The sequence below is a fragment of the Triticum dicoccoides genome, chromosome 3A (genome assembly GCF_002162155.2).
Source record: "Triticum dicoccoides isolate Atlit2015 ecotype Zavitan chromosome 3A, WEW_v2.0, whole genome shotgun sequence".
NCBI classification, from domain to species: Eukaryota; Viridiplantae; Streptophyta; class Magnoliopsida; order Poales; family Poaceae; genus Triticum; species Triticum dicoccoides.
This window is the reverse complement of record NC_041384.1, coordinates 485,763,755-485,779,332: the sequence shown is the minus strand read 5'-3', so window position 1 is coordinate 485,779,332 and position 15,578 is coordinate 485,763,755.

Below are 15,578 nucleotides of genomic sequence, written 5' to 3'. Positions count from 1 at the left end.
TGTGAATACATAGACAAAACAGAGTGTCCCTAGTATGCCTCTAATTGACTAGCTCGTTAACCAAAGATGGTTAAGTTTCCTGACCATAGACATGTGTTGTCATTTGATGAACGGGATCACATCATTAGAAAATGATGTGATGGACAAGACCCATCCGTTAGCATAGCATAATGATCGTTTAGTTTTATTGCTATTACTTTCTTCATGACTTATACATATTCCTCTGACTATGAGATTATGCAACTCCCGAATACCGGAGGAACACCTTGTGTGCTATCAAACGTCACAACGTAATTGGGTGATTATAAAGATGCTCTACAGGTGTCTCCGAAGGTGTTTGTTGGGTTGGCATAGATCAAGATTAGGATTTTTCACTCCAAGTATCTGTCGCGAGATATCCACGGCCACCTATGGGACCAGGAGGCCCCTTGCTGGTTCGGCACGGGGACGTCGCGTTGTGCGAAGAGCAGACCAGCGCACGGCAGCACAACAGGGAGCACATAAGCGATTTATCCAGGTTCGGCCGCCGCGAGGCGTAAGACCCTACTCCTGCTTTGGTGGATTGATGGTGGAATGAGGATGGTGGAACACAATACACTTGCCCGGCAGGAGTTGCCGTAGGGCTGTAGTGACTACGCGCATATGGTGGTATGGGCTCATCAACTTTCTAACATTCTAACCCCTCCTACGGGTGCCATGGGCCTCCTTTTATAGATTAAGGGGTCACCACAACGGCAACATAGTCATTATCCACTGATATGATAGCAAATAGTGCTATCATACCTAACTCTGCGGGCTAACAGGGTGCATTAAATGCAGTGCTTAGTGTCACATCACTGGTTGCCCAGCAAGGCTTGCTGGGCTATCTTGCCAGCTCCACGCCTGTTCTCTTGACACGTCGCAGGACGGGTGTCATCTGTGGGTTTCTTATGTAGGAAATGGCTGCCATGTGGCGAATGGTTGCCACTTAATCACCCTCCGGCTTGACACCGCACTGATTGACAACGTGGGTCGTGCTTGAGTGGTTGGTGGGGTGGTTCTGCCCCCGTGAGCCCTGACAGACCTTGTTGGGGTGCCTGGGTTGCCTGCTTCTGGCGGTGGCCTTGCCCCTTGCCAGGCTCGCCTGCCCGACAAGGGAGGCCCTTCTCTTGCCGATATCTTGCTCCTCTAGCCTGATCTTGGACTCTCTGAACTGCATGTTGGTTCTACAAATCTTTTGGCCCTTCAGTCTCTGACTTAAGCTGGTGCCCCAATCTTGGCTTGTCTATGCACGATTCAAGGGAAAATGCATACCCCTGTATATTTTCCCCGACATAAGCCCCCGGGCCTGAGCCACACATGTTGTGTGGCATGTTGGGTTTGGCCCCAAACAGTGCGCGGACACGTGGCAGGAGAGGGTTGTGCGCGTCATTTTGCCATGGCAACCAGTCAATCCAACGTCTACTTTGCGCAATTACTGTGCGTCGTGGGGTCGTGGCACAGTTGCAGTTATGGTAAAACGGTAACTTTCTGAAGCGTCATGCCTCTGCCCCGCTTTCCCCCCCTTAAGAGTAGGGAAAAACAGAGCGGCACGATTCACCTGTCTCTCGCCCCGCTCCTCCATCTTCTTCCCTCACAAGCCAAGCGACAGTTCCTCATATCGCTCCACCCTCCGCCGCCATCTTCCCCAACGAATCCCTCCCCTCCCCGTGTTACCACAGGAATGGGGAAGAAACCCACGGAGAAAAGAAAGCTGACGGCCGCTGCTACCTCTTGAGCACTTGCGTTGGTTTTCCCTTGAAGAGGAAAGGGTGATGCAGCAAAGTAGCATAAGTATTTCCCTCAGTTTTTGAGAACCAAGGTATCAATCCAGTAGGAGGCCTCGCACGAGTCCCTCTCACCTACACAAACAAATAAATCCTCGCAACCAACGCGATAAGGGTTGTCAATCCCTACACGGTCACTTACGAGAGTGAGATCTGATAGATATGATAAGATAATATTTTGGTACTTTTTATGATAAAGATGCAAAGTAAAATAAAAGGCAATAAAAGTAACTAAGTATCAGAAGATTAATATGATGGAAAATAGACCCGGGGGCCATAGGTTTCACTAGTGGCTTCTCCCAAGAGCATAAGTACTCACGGTGGGTAAACAAATTACTGTTGAGCAATTGACAGAATTGAGCATAGTTATGAGAATATCTAGGTATGATCATGTATATAGGCATCACGTCCGAGACAAGTAGACTGACTCCTGCCTGCATTTACTACTATTACTCCACACATCGACCGCTATCCAGCATGCATCTAGAGTATTAAGTTCAAGATAACAAAGTAACGCTTTAAGCAAGATGACATGATGTAGAGGGATAAACTCATGCAATATGATATAAACCCCATCTTGTTATCCTCGATGGCAACAATACAATACGTGCCTTGCTGCCCCTACTGTCACTGGGAAAGGACACCGCAAGATTGAACCCAAAGCTAAGAACTTCTCCCATTGCAAGAAAGATCAATCTAGTAGGCCAAACCAAACCGATAATTCGAAGAGACTTGCAAAGATAACCAATCATACATAAAAGAATTCAGATAAGATTCAAATATTGTTCATAGATAAACTTGATCATAAACCCACAATTCATCGGTCTCAACAAACACACCGCAAATGAAGATTACATCGAATAGATCTCCACAAGAGAGGGGGAGAACTTTGTATTGAGATCCAAAAAGAGAGAAGAAGCCATCTAGCTAATAACTATGGACCCGTAGGTCTGAAGTAAACTACTCACACTTCATCAGAGGGGCTATGGTGTTGATGTAGAAGCCCTCCATGATCGATGCCCACTCCGGCGGAGCTCCGGAAAAGGCCCCAAGATGGGATCTCGTGGATACATAAAGTTAGGATAGTGGAATTAGGGTTTTGGCTCCGTATCTGGTAGTTTGGGGGGTACAAAGGTATATATAGGAGGAAGGAGTACGTCAGTGGAGCAACAGGGGCCCACGAGGGTGGAGGGCACGCCTGGGGGGGGGGGGGTAGGCGCGCCCCCTACCTCGTGCCTTCCTCGTTGATTGCTTGACGTAGGGTCCAAGTCCTCTGGATCATGTTCGTTCCGAAAATCACGTTCCTGAAGGTTTCATTCCATTTGGACTCCGTTTGATATTCTTTTTCTACGAAACCCTAAAATAGGCAAAAAACAACAATTCTGGGCTGGGCCTCCGGTTAATAGATTAGTCCCAAAAATAATATAAAAGTGTATAATAAATCCTAATAATGTCCAAAACAGAATATAATATAGCATGGAACAATCAAAAATTATAGATACGTTGGAGACGTATCAAGCATCCCCAAGCTTAATTCCTGCTCGTCCTTGAGTAGGTAAATGATAAAAACAGAATTTTTGATGTGAAATGCTACTGGGCATAATTTCAATGTAATTCTTCTTAATTGTGGTATGAATATTCAAATCCGAAAGATTCAAGATAAAAGTTCAATATTGACATAAAAATAATAATACTTCAAGCATACTTACTAAGCAATATGTCTCTTCAAAATAACATGGCCAAAGAAAGTTATCCCTACACAATCATATAGTCTGGCTATGCTCTATCTTCATCACACAAAGTATTAAATCATGCACAACCCCGATGACAAGCCAAGCAATTGTTTCATACTTTTGGTGTTCACAAACTTTTTCAATCTTCACGCAATACATGAGCGTGAGCCGGTGGAATAGAATGGTGGTTGTGGAGGAGACAAAAAAGGGGAAGATAGTCTCAAATCAACTAGGCGTATCAACGGGCTATGGAGATGCCCATCAATAGATATCAACGTGAGTGAGTAGGGATTTCCATGCAACGGATGCACTAGAGCTATAAGTATATGAAAGCTCAACAAAAGGAACTAAGTGGGTGTGCATCCAACTCGCTTGCTCACGAAGACCTAGGGCATTTTGAGGAAGCCCATCATTGGAATATACAAGCCAAGTTCTATAATGGAAAATTCCCACTAGTATATGAAAATGATAACATAGGAGACTCTCTATTATGAAGATCATGGTGCTACTTTGAAGCACAAGTGTGGTAAAAGGATAGTAGCATTGTCCCTTCTATCTTTTTCTTTCATATTTTTTTATTTGGGCCTTCTCTTTTTTTATGGCCTCTTTTTTTCGTCTGGAGTCTCATCCCGACTTGTGGTGGAATCATAGTCTCCATCATCATTTCCTCACTTGGGACAATGCTCTAAATATGATGATCATCACACTTTTATTTTCTTACAACTCAACAATTACAACTCAATACTTAGAACAAAATATGACTCTATGTGAATGCCTCCGGCGGTGTACCAGGATATGCAATGAATCAAGAGTGACATGTATGAAAGAATTATGAGCGGTGGCTTTGCCACAAATACAATGTCAACTACATGATCATGCAAAGCAATATGACTTGTGGTGGAAAGTTGCATGGTAATATATCTCGGAATGGCTATGGAAATTCCATGATAGGTAGGTATGGTGGCTGTTTTGAGGAAGGTATATGGTGGGTGTATGATACCGGCGAAAGGTGCGCGGGATTAGAGAGGCTAGCAATGGTGGAAGGAAGAAAAGTGCGTATGATCCATGGACTCAACCTTAGTCATAAAGAACTCATATACTTATGGAAAAAATCTACAAGTTATCATAGCAAAGTATTACGCGCATGCTCCTAGGGGGATAGATTGGTAGGAAAAGACCATCGCTCGTCCCCGACCGCCACTCATAAGGAAGACAATCAATAAATAAATCATGCTCTGACTTCATCACATAAGGGTTCACCATACGTGCATGCTACGAGAATCATAAATTTAACACAAGTATTTCTCAAATTCACAACTACTCGACTAGCATGACTCTAATATTACCATCTCCATATCTCAAAACAATTATCAAGTATCAAACTTATAATAGTATTCAACACACTCATAAGAATTTTTTTTATTAATCTTGAATACCTAACATAATTAAAGAAAATTACCATGCTGTTTTGTAGGACTCTCAAAATAATCTAAGTGAAGCATGAGAGAACAATAGTTTCTATAAAACAAATCCACCGACGTGCTCTAAAAGATATAAGTGAAGCACTAGAGCAAAAACTATATAACTCAAAAGATATAAGTGAAGCACATAGAGTATTCTAACAATTTCTGAATCATGTGTGTCTCTCTCAAAAGGTGTGTACAACAAGGATGACAGTAGAAAACTAACAAATAAAGACTCAAATAATACAAGACGCTCCAAGCAAAACACATATCATGTGGTAAATAAAAATATAGCTCCAAGTAAAGTTACCGATGGAAGTAGACGAAAGAGGGGATGCCTTCCGGGGCATCCGCAAGCTTTGGCTTTTAGGTGTCCTTAGATTATATTTGGGTGCCATGGGCATCCCCAAGCTTAGGCTCTTGCCACTCCTTGTTCCATAATCCATCAAATCTTTTACCCCAAACTTGAAAACTTCACAACACAAAACTTAAAGTAGAAAATCTCGTGAGCTCTGTCAGCGAAAGAAAGAAAAACACCACTTCAAGGTACTGTAATGAACTCATTATTTATTTATGTTGGTGTTAAACCTACTGTATTCCAACTTCCCTATGGTTTATAACCTATTTTACTAGCCATAGATTCATCAAAATAAGCAAACATAACACGAAAAACAGAATCTGTCAAAAACAGAACAGTCTGTAGTAATCTATATCTAACGCAAGATCTGGAACCCCAAAAATTCTAAAATAAATTGATGGACGTGAGGAATTTATCTATTAATCATCTGCAAAAATAATTAACTAAATAGCACTTTCCAAATAAAAATGGCAGCAGTTCTCGTGAGCGCTAAAGTTTCTGTTTTTTACAGCAAGATTAAAAAGACTTCCCCCAAGTCTTCCCAACGGTTCTACTTGGCACAAACACTAATGAAACACAAAAAACACAACCAAAACAGAGGCTAGATAAATTATTTATTGAATAACAGCAAGGAAAAAATATATTGGTTTGTCTCCCAACAAGCGCTTTTCTTTAAAGCCTTATAGCTAGGCATAATATTTCAATGATGCTCACATGAAAGACAAGAATTGAAGCACAAAGAGAGCATCATAAAACACGTGACAAACATATCTAAGTCTAGCATACTTCCTATGCATAGGCATCTTATAGGCGAACAAATTATCAAGGCAAGCAAAAACTAGCATATGCAAGGAAGCGGAAAGAAACAATAACAATCTCAACATAACGAGAGGTAATTTAGTAACATGAAAATTTATACCACCATATTTTCCTCTCTCGTAATAATTACATGTAGGATCATAAGAAAATTCAACAAAATAGCTATCACATAAAATATTTTCAACATGATCCACATGCATGCAAAGTGGACACTCTTCCAAAATAGTGGGATTAACATTAACTAAAGTCATGACCTTTCCAAACCCACTTTTATCAAAAATTTCATAAGATTGAACATTCTCCAAATATGTGGAATCCAAAGTTGACACCCTTCCAAACCCATTTTCAATAATATTGCAAACACTATTATCAATCTCATATTCATCATGGGACTTAAATAAATTTTTAATATCATAAGAAGAATCACCCCAATCATGATCATTGCAACAAGTAGAGGACATAGCAAAACTAGCATCCCCAAGCTTAGGGTTTTGCATATTATTAGCACAATTTACATAAATAGAATTTATAATAAAATCATTGCAATCATGCTTTTTATTCAAAATCTATCGTGAATCGCTTCATAAAGTAATTCATCACACTTTTCAGATTCACGAATTTCAAGCAAAACCGCATAAAGATAATCTAGTGCACAAAACTCACTAGCAATTGGTTCATCATAATTGGATCTCTTAAAAATATTAGCAAGCGGATGAGGATCCATAGATCTTAGGTTCTCTGTTTAGCAATAAATAAATAACTATTCCAACCAAATGAGCAAACGAGCCAAGTAAGGCATTAAAATAACAAAAAAGGGCGAAAGGAAAAGAGAGGGCAAATAAAACGGCAAGGGTGAAGTGGGGGAGAGGAAAACGAGAGGCAAATGGCAAATAATTTAATGCGGGAGATAAGGGTTTGTGATGGGTACTTGGTGTGTTGAGTTTTGCGTAGTCCTCCCCGGCAACGGCGCCAGAAATCCTTTTTGCTACCTCTTGAGCACTTGCTTTGGTTTTACCTTGAAGAGGAAAGGGTGATGCAGCAAAGTAGCGTAAGTATTTCCCTCAGTTTTTGAGAACCAAGGTATCAATCCAGTAGGAGGCCGCGCATGAGTCCCTTGCACCTACACAAACAAATAAATCCTTGCAACCAACGTGATAAGGGGTTGTCAATCCCTACACGGTCACTTACGAGAGTGAGATCTGATAGACATGATAAGATAATATTTTTGGTACTTTTTATGATAAAGATGCAAAGTAAAATAAAAGGAAATAAAAATAACTAAGTATTGGAAGATTAATATGATGGAAAATATACCCGGGGGCCATAGGTTTCATTAGTGGCTTCTCTCAAGAGCATAAGTATTCATGGTGGGTAAACAAATTACTGTTGAGCAATCGACATAATTGAGCATAGTTATGAGAATATCTAGATATGCTCATGTATATAGGCATCACGTCTGAGACAAGTAGACTGACTCCTGCCTGCATCTACTACTATTACTCCACACATCGATCGCTATCCAACATGCATCTAGAGTATTAAGTTCAAGAGAACAGAGTAATGCTTTAAGCAAGATGACATGATGTAGAGGGATAAACTCATGCAATATGATATAAACCCCATCTTGTTATCCTCGATGGCAACAATACAATACGTGCCTTGCTGCCCCTACTGTCACTGGGAAAGGACACCGCAAGATTGAACCCAAAGCTAAGCACTTCTCCCATTGCAAGAAAGATCAATCTAGTAGGCCAAACCAAACTGATAATTCGAAGAGACTTGCAAAGATAATCAATCATACACAAAAGAATTCAGAGAAGATTCAAATATTATTCATAGATAGACTTGATCATAAACCCACAATTCATCGGTCTCAACAAACACACCGCAAAAAGAAGATTACATCAAATAGTTCTCCACAAGAGAGGGGGAGAACATTGTATTGAGATCCAAAAAGGGAGAAGAAGCCATCTAGCTACTAACTATGGACCCGTAGGTCTGAAGTAAACTACTCACACTTCATCAGAGGGGCTATGGTGTTGATGTAGAAGCCCTCCGTGATCGATGCCCCCTCCGGTGGAGCTCCGGAAAAGGCCCCAAGATGGGATCTCATGGATACATAAAGTTACGGTGGTGAAATTAGGGTTTTGGCTCCGTATTTGGTAGTTTGGGGGTACGTAGGTATATATAGGAGGAAGGAGTACGTCGGTGGAGCAACAGGGGGCCCACGAGGGTGGAGGGTGTGCCTGGGGGGGAAGGGGGGTAGGCGCGCCCCCTACCTCGTGCCTTCCTCGTTGATTGCTTGACGTAGGGTCCAAGTCCTCTGGATCATGTTCCTTCCAAAAATCACGTTCCCGAAGGTTTCATTCTGTTTGGACTCCGTTTGATATTCTTTTTTTGCGAAACCCTAAAATAGGCAAAAAACATCAATTCTGGGTTGGGCCTCCGGTTAATAGGTTAGTCCTGAAAATAATATAAAAGTGTATAATAAAGCCCAATAATGTCCAAAACAGAATATAATATAGCATGGAACAATCAAAAATAATAGATACGTTGGAGACGTATCAGCCGCAACGAAGGAGGCCACCACCGAGAGGAACAAGAGATCGATGGAGCTGAACAAGAAGCGGAGCGAGGACGTCGTCTTCGTTCCGTCGACCTTGAGCGGCCCCGTTCTTCAAGCGAAGTACGAATATCTATGGGGGCGGCCAGTTGAGAAAGGGCATGGGGCGCCCGTAGTATATGAGGTGGGTGAGGTGGATCCCCCTGATTCTTATCAGTTCTTTGCCGCTTACTTCATCTGCGACCTCTGTCCCCCCTTCTCTGGGTTCTTCTAGGCGATCATGAACTTCTATGGGTTCTATATCCTAGATTTCATGCCAGATGCAATGGCGACCATGGCCATCTTTGCACATTTGTGCGAGAACTTCGTCGGAGTGATGCCCAATGTGGATCTATTCCGACATTACTTTGTTCCGAGAGTTGAGAGCATAGTCTCAACCACTCCGGAATCATCAGTTGGATGCCACGGTCGAAGAGGATTAATTGGTATTATCTCTTGGGGTACCAACACGAGAGGTGGGATGAATGGAGAGGGGATTGGTGCTGGTTCCAGGACAAGGAAGCCCCCGAGTTCTACAAAGCACGTCAGGAGTGCATCGAGCACGACAAGGATTGGAGCTTGAGAGGGCTCACTGAGGATAGGCTGCGCCCGACAATCAATAGGATCACTCACCTGGTGGCTGCCGGGTTAACCATTGAGCACATGGGGGCAGATTTCCTTCTCCACTGCATGTCGCCGCTGTAGGAAAGGGATAGGCCTGCGTGGCTCTATGGGGACGCGGCAGACAGAATGAGGTTGCTACTGGGGCTGGCCAATAACTTAACAGTTTATGGCCACGGTTGGTTGTGTGACCAACAGTTTGGCCACTTTGAGTTGTTCAAACTCCCGGCAACCGTCATTCCCCTGAACATCAACTCTGCCCGGGATCAGATACTGAAGTGGATGTCGGACTGCAACGTCGAGGGGGTATCGAGCATTTGGAAGCTCCCTTCCCTCGACGAAGAGCTTCAGTGGTCGAGCGCCCTGGTGGAGAGGGCCACCAGGACTGAAGGTGAGATGTGTAAGCACACCTTCGCTGTGGAGGTGGCGTATATTCTGAAGATGGCTGAGGAGGACAAGGTGGCCCGCCGTGCAGAGATGGAGAAGGCCGCAAAGGACGGGAAAGGCAAAGGGAAGGCTGGGGACGGGAGCTCTTCCCACGGCGGTAGCGAGGCACAAGCCACGGAAGATCCTGCCGGGGGAGAGCTTGTCGGGGATAACTTTGCCGGGCTGGATGCCCTATCCACGAGAGCAATGGAGCTCTAGGAGGGAGAGGAGGAGGAGAGGGAGGAGGACGCGACAGCGGCCCCTGGAGATGAGTGGCTTGTGGCTGGACCGCAAGCTCTTGCACCGGACCCGGACCAGCGCTCCCATCGTCGCGCCGCGGCCCGAGGGGCGACAGCCTCCAACCTAGCGCCAGCCACCAAGAGGGTGAAGAAGACCTCCACCAAGTCTACCAAGGCCGAGGTGGCGTGTCGTCAATCCCCTCGCCTTGCTCAGGCCAAGGCTCCTTCCCCCAAATGGTCGGTGGCTATGGAGGTGGAGTCCAGTCCCTGCTCCGGATCGAGCTCTTCGTAGGGCTCGTCTTCCTCGGAGCTCCTGGTGTCACGACAGGTGCCGAAGTTGCTGGAGAGTTCCACCCTTCCGCCTCTGAAGAGAGGACGGGAGTCTCCTCCTCCCACGGAGTTCAACTTGAACTCCATGCTTCCCGCGGAAGAGTAAGGAGGGTTTCTCTTTGTGGCAGGCATCTCCTTATGCAGATTTGAAAGCTTTGGTTGACTAATCTCTCATTTTTGATGCTGCCGGCAGGGAAGTGGAGGAGGACATGGAGACCCTCATTCATCGTTCACGAAAGAGGCTCTGGCGCCTCGGGTCGCTGGAGGGCGCAGAGGGCCCTGCTTTGGCAGGGAAGGATGCAGAAGACCTCGTGCCGAGCCCCTAGCCCAGTCCATGGCCTGGGAGTGGAGACTTGGCCCGCCTGCCGGAGGTGATGGAGGCAGCCCTCCCACCCACATGGAGGAGGTGGTGAGTCGACGCAGGGCGAGCCCCTCCCGGAGGGGCATGCCTCCTCTGTCGCTTGATATGTCTCCAACGTATCTATAATTTTTGATTCCTCCATGATATATTATATACTATTTTGGACATTATTGGGCTTTACTATCCACTTTTATATTATTTTTGGGACTAACCTATTAACCGGAGGCCCAGCCCAGAATTGCTGTTTTTGCCTATTTTAGGGTTTCGAAGAAAAGGAATATCAAACGGAGTCCAAACGGAATGAAACCTTCGGTAACGTGATTTTCTCAAGGAACAAGACCCGGGAGACTTGGACCCCACGTCAAGAAAGAAAAGAGGAGGCCACGAGGTAGGGGGCGCGCCCTCCACCCTCGTGGGCCCCCTGTTGCTCCACCGACGTACTCCTTCCTCCTATATATATATCCACGTACCCCCAAACGATCAGACAGGAGCCAAAACCCTAATTCCACCGCCGTAACTTTCTTTGTCCATGAGATCCCATCTTGGGGCCTGTTCCAGAGCTCCGCCGGAGGGGGCATTGATCATGGAGGGCTTCTACATCAACACCATAGCCCCTCCGATGAAGTGTGAGTAGTTCACCTCAGACCTACGGGTCCATAGTTAGTAGCTAGATGGCTTTTTCTCTCTTTTTGGATCTCAATACAATGTTCTTCCCCTCTCTTGTGGAGATCTATTCGATGTAATCTTCTTTTTGCGATGTGTTTGTTGAGACCGATGAATTGTGGGTTTATGATCAAGTCTATCTATGAATAATATTTGAATCTTCTCTGAATTCTTTTATGTATGATTGGTTATCTTTGCAAGTCTCTTCGAATTATCAGTTTGGTTTGGCCTACTAGATTGATCTTTCTTGCAATGGGAGAAGTGCTTAGCTTTGGGTTCAATCTTGTGATGTCCTTTCCCGGTGACAGTAAGGGCAGCAAGGCACGTATTGTATTGTTGCCATCGAGGATAACAGGATGGGGTTTTCTTCATATTCCATGAGTCTATCCCTCTACATTATGTCATATTGCTTAAGGCATTACTCTGTTTTTAACTTAATACTCTAGATGCATGTTGGATAGCGGTCGATGAGTCGAGTAATAGTAGTAGATGCAGGTAGGAATCGGTCTACTTGTCTCGGACGTGATGCCTATATACATGATCATACCTAGATATTCTCATAACTATGCTCAAATCTGTCAATTGCTCAACAGTAATTTGTTCACCCGCCGTAGAATACTTATGCTCTTGAGAGAAGCCACTAGTGAAACCTATGGCCCCCGGGTCTATCTTCATCATATTAATCTCCTACTACTTAGTTATTTCCTTTCCTATTTACTTTGCCTTTATTTTACTTTGCATCTTTATCATAAAAATACCAAAAATATTATCTTATCATATCTATCAGATCTCACTCTCGTAAGTGGCCCTATAGGGATTGACAACCCCTATTTGCGTTGGTTGCGAGGATTTATTTGTTTTGTGCAGGTGCAAGGGACTCGCGCGTAGCCTCCTACTGGATTGATACCTTGGTTCTCAAAAACTGAGGGAAATACTTCCGCTACTTTGCTGCATCATCCCTTCCTCTTCGGGGAAAACCAACGCAGTGCTCAAGAGGTAGCAAGAAGGATTTCTGGCGCCGTTGCCGGGGAGGTCTACGCAAAAGTCAACATACCAAGTACCCATTACATACCCTTATCTCCCGCATTACATTATTTGCCATTTGCCTCTCGTTTTCCTCTCCCCCACTTCACCCTTGCCATTTTATTCGCCCTCTCTCTCTATCCCCCCTCTCTATTTGCCTCTTTTGTTCGCTTGCTTTTTGTTTTCTTGTGTGTTGTTTGCTTGTCGTTATGGCTAGTCCTTTACCTTCTGCTTCTATGTCTGAAATTGGGGAAACTATTGTCGATAATAATTCTGATGCTCCTACTAAAGAACCCACTATCTCACATATAAAAAGATTCCGTGTTGGTAGTGGTAATATTATTGGAAAAGGAGTTATTCAAGATTTCTTTACTTGTGTCGGTGCTTTACCTTCTATGTATAGTTCTATTATTCATAGAACTAGTAGTCTTGCAGACGCTATTGCCATGCTTGTAGTTGAGCTTGAAAGACAATTCATGCACATGCATCCTTCTATACAAAGGATTTTCCTGGAATTCTCTAATATTGAGCATTCTTCTGTTAAGCATGCCGCTATTATCTTTTTGGCTCATGAGTTTAGATTCATACTAAAAGAGGCCAAAGAAATATTTGCACATTATAGGGTGGATGCTTGCCGTCCTCCCATAGAGGCTATCCTCTTTGATCAAGAAGAAATAATGCGCTTTCAATCTCTAGATTATGTTGCTTTCAATGAAAATCTTAGAAAAAGGGTTCCTACCAATGTTTTAGTTGATAGAATTTCTGAACTTAATGATGATTTGGCTATTCGAAATAATGAACTAGGATATTCTCTTGAATATAGGCTCACAAAGTTCTGTCAAAAGAATGCTTATAATGATGAATTGGTTGTGCAATATGAAGGACCAAAGGAGGAACCTATACCTCCCAAGGTTGATCTTGGGGACTTTTGTCCCATTAAATTTAGCCCTTTTGATTACTTTTGCTTGCCTCAAAGAAAACTTGCTGCCAAATGTAGAGAATATGAAATGAGCTTTAATAATCTATCTTACTATTATGGCAATACCTAGATCTATTCGTGATTGTTATGCCTAGCTAGGGGCGTTAAACAATAGCGCTTGTTGGGAGGCAACCCAATTTAATTTTTGTTCCTTGATTTTTGCTCCTGTTTAGTAATAAATAATTTATCTAGCCTCTGTTTTGGTTGTGTTTTTTTGTGTTTAATTAGTGTTTGTGCCAAGTAGAACCGTTGGGAAGACTTGGGGAAAGTCTTGTTGAACTTGCTGTAAAAAAAGAAACTTTAGCACTCACGAGAACTACTGCCATTTTTATTTGGAAAGTGATATTTAGTTAATTATTTTTGGAGATGTTTAATAGATAAATTCCTCACGTCCATCAATTTATTTTAGAATTTTTGGGGTTCCAGATCTTGCGCTAGCTACAGATTACTACAGACTGTTCTGTTTTTGACAGATTCTGTTTTTCGTTTGTTGTTTGCTTATTTTGATGAATCTATGGCTAGTAAAATAGTTTATAAACCATAGAGAAGTTGGAATACAGTAGGTACAACACCAATATAAATAAAGAACTATTTCATTACAGTACCTTGAAGTGGTCTTTTATTTTCTTTCGCTAACGGAGCTCACGAGATTTTCTACTTTAAGTTTTGTGTTGTGAAGTTTTCAAGTTTTGGGTAAAGATTTGATGGATTATGGAACAAGGAGTGGCAAGAGCCTAAGCTTGGGGATGCCCATGGCACCCCCAAGATAATCTAAGGACACCTAAAAGCCAAAGCTTGGGGATGCCCCGGAAGGCATCCCCTCTTTCATCTACTTCTATCAGTTACTTTACTTGGAGCTATATTTTTATTTACCACATGATATGTGTTTTGCTTGGAGCGTCTTGTATTATTTGAGTCTTTGCTTGTTAGTTTACCACAATCATCCTTGATGTACACACCTTTTGAGAGAGCCATACATGATTTGGAATTTGTTAGAATACTCTATGTGCTTCACTTATATCTTTTGAGTTATATAGTTTTGCTCCAGTACTTCACTTATATCTTTTAGAGCACGGTGGTGGATTTTTTTTATAGAAACTATTGATCTCTCATGCTTCACTTAGATTATTTTGAGAGTCTTAATAGAATGGTAATTTGATTAAAATCCTAATATGCTAGGTATTCAAGATTAGTAAAATTTTCTTAAGAGTGTTTTGAATACTAAGAGAAGTTTGATGCTTGATGATTGTTTTGAGATATAGAGGTAATAATATCAAAGTCATGCTAGTTGAGTAGTTGTGAAATTTATAAATTCTTGTGTTGAAGTTTGCAAGTCCCATAGAATGCACGTATGGTAAACTATATGCAACAAATTTGAAACATGAGGTGTTATTTGATTGTCTTCCTTATGAGTGGCGGCCGGGGACGAGCGATGGTCTTTTCCTACCAATCTACCCCCTAGGAGCATGCGCGTAGTACCGAGGTTTTTTATGACTTGTAGATTTTTGCAATAATTATGTGAGTTCTTTATGACTAATGTTGAGTCCATGGATTATACACACTCTCACCCTTCCATCCTTGCTAGCCTCTTCGGTACCGTGCATTGCCCTTTCTCACATTGAGAGTTGGCGCAAACTTCGCCGGTGCATCCAAACCCCGTGATATGATACACTCTTTCACACATAAACCCCCTTATATCTTCCTCAAAACAGCCACCATACCTACCTATTATGGCATTTCCATAGCCATTCCGAGATATATTGCCATGCAACTTCCCACCATTCTGTTCATCATGACACATTCATCATTGTCATATTGCTTAGCATGATCATGTAGTCGACATAATATTTGTGGCAAAGCCACCGTTCATAATTCTTTCATACATGTCACTCTTGGTCTATTGCATATCCCGGTACACCGCCGGAGGCATTCATATAGAGTCATACTTTGTTCTAGTATCGAGTTGTAATCATTGAGTTGTAAATAAATAGAAATGTGATGATCATCATTTTCTAGAGCATTGTCCCAAGTGAGGAATATATAAAAAAGGAGAAAGGCCATAAAAAAGAGAAGGCCCAAAAAAATGAGAGAAAAATAGAGAAGGGAAAATGTTACTATCCTTTACCACACTTGTGCTTCAAAGTAGCACCATAATC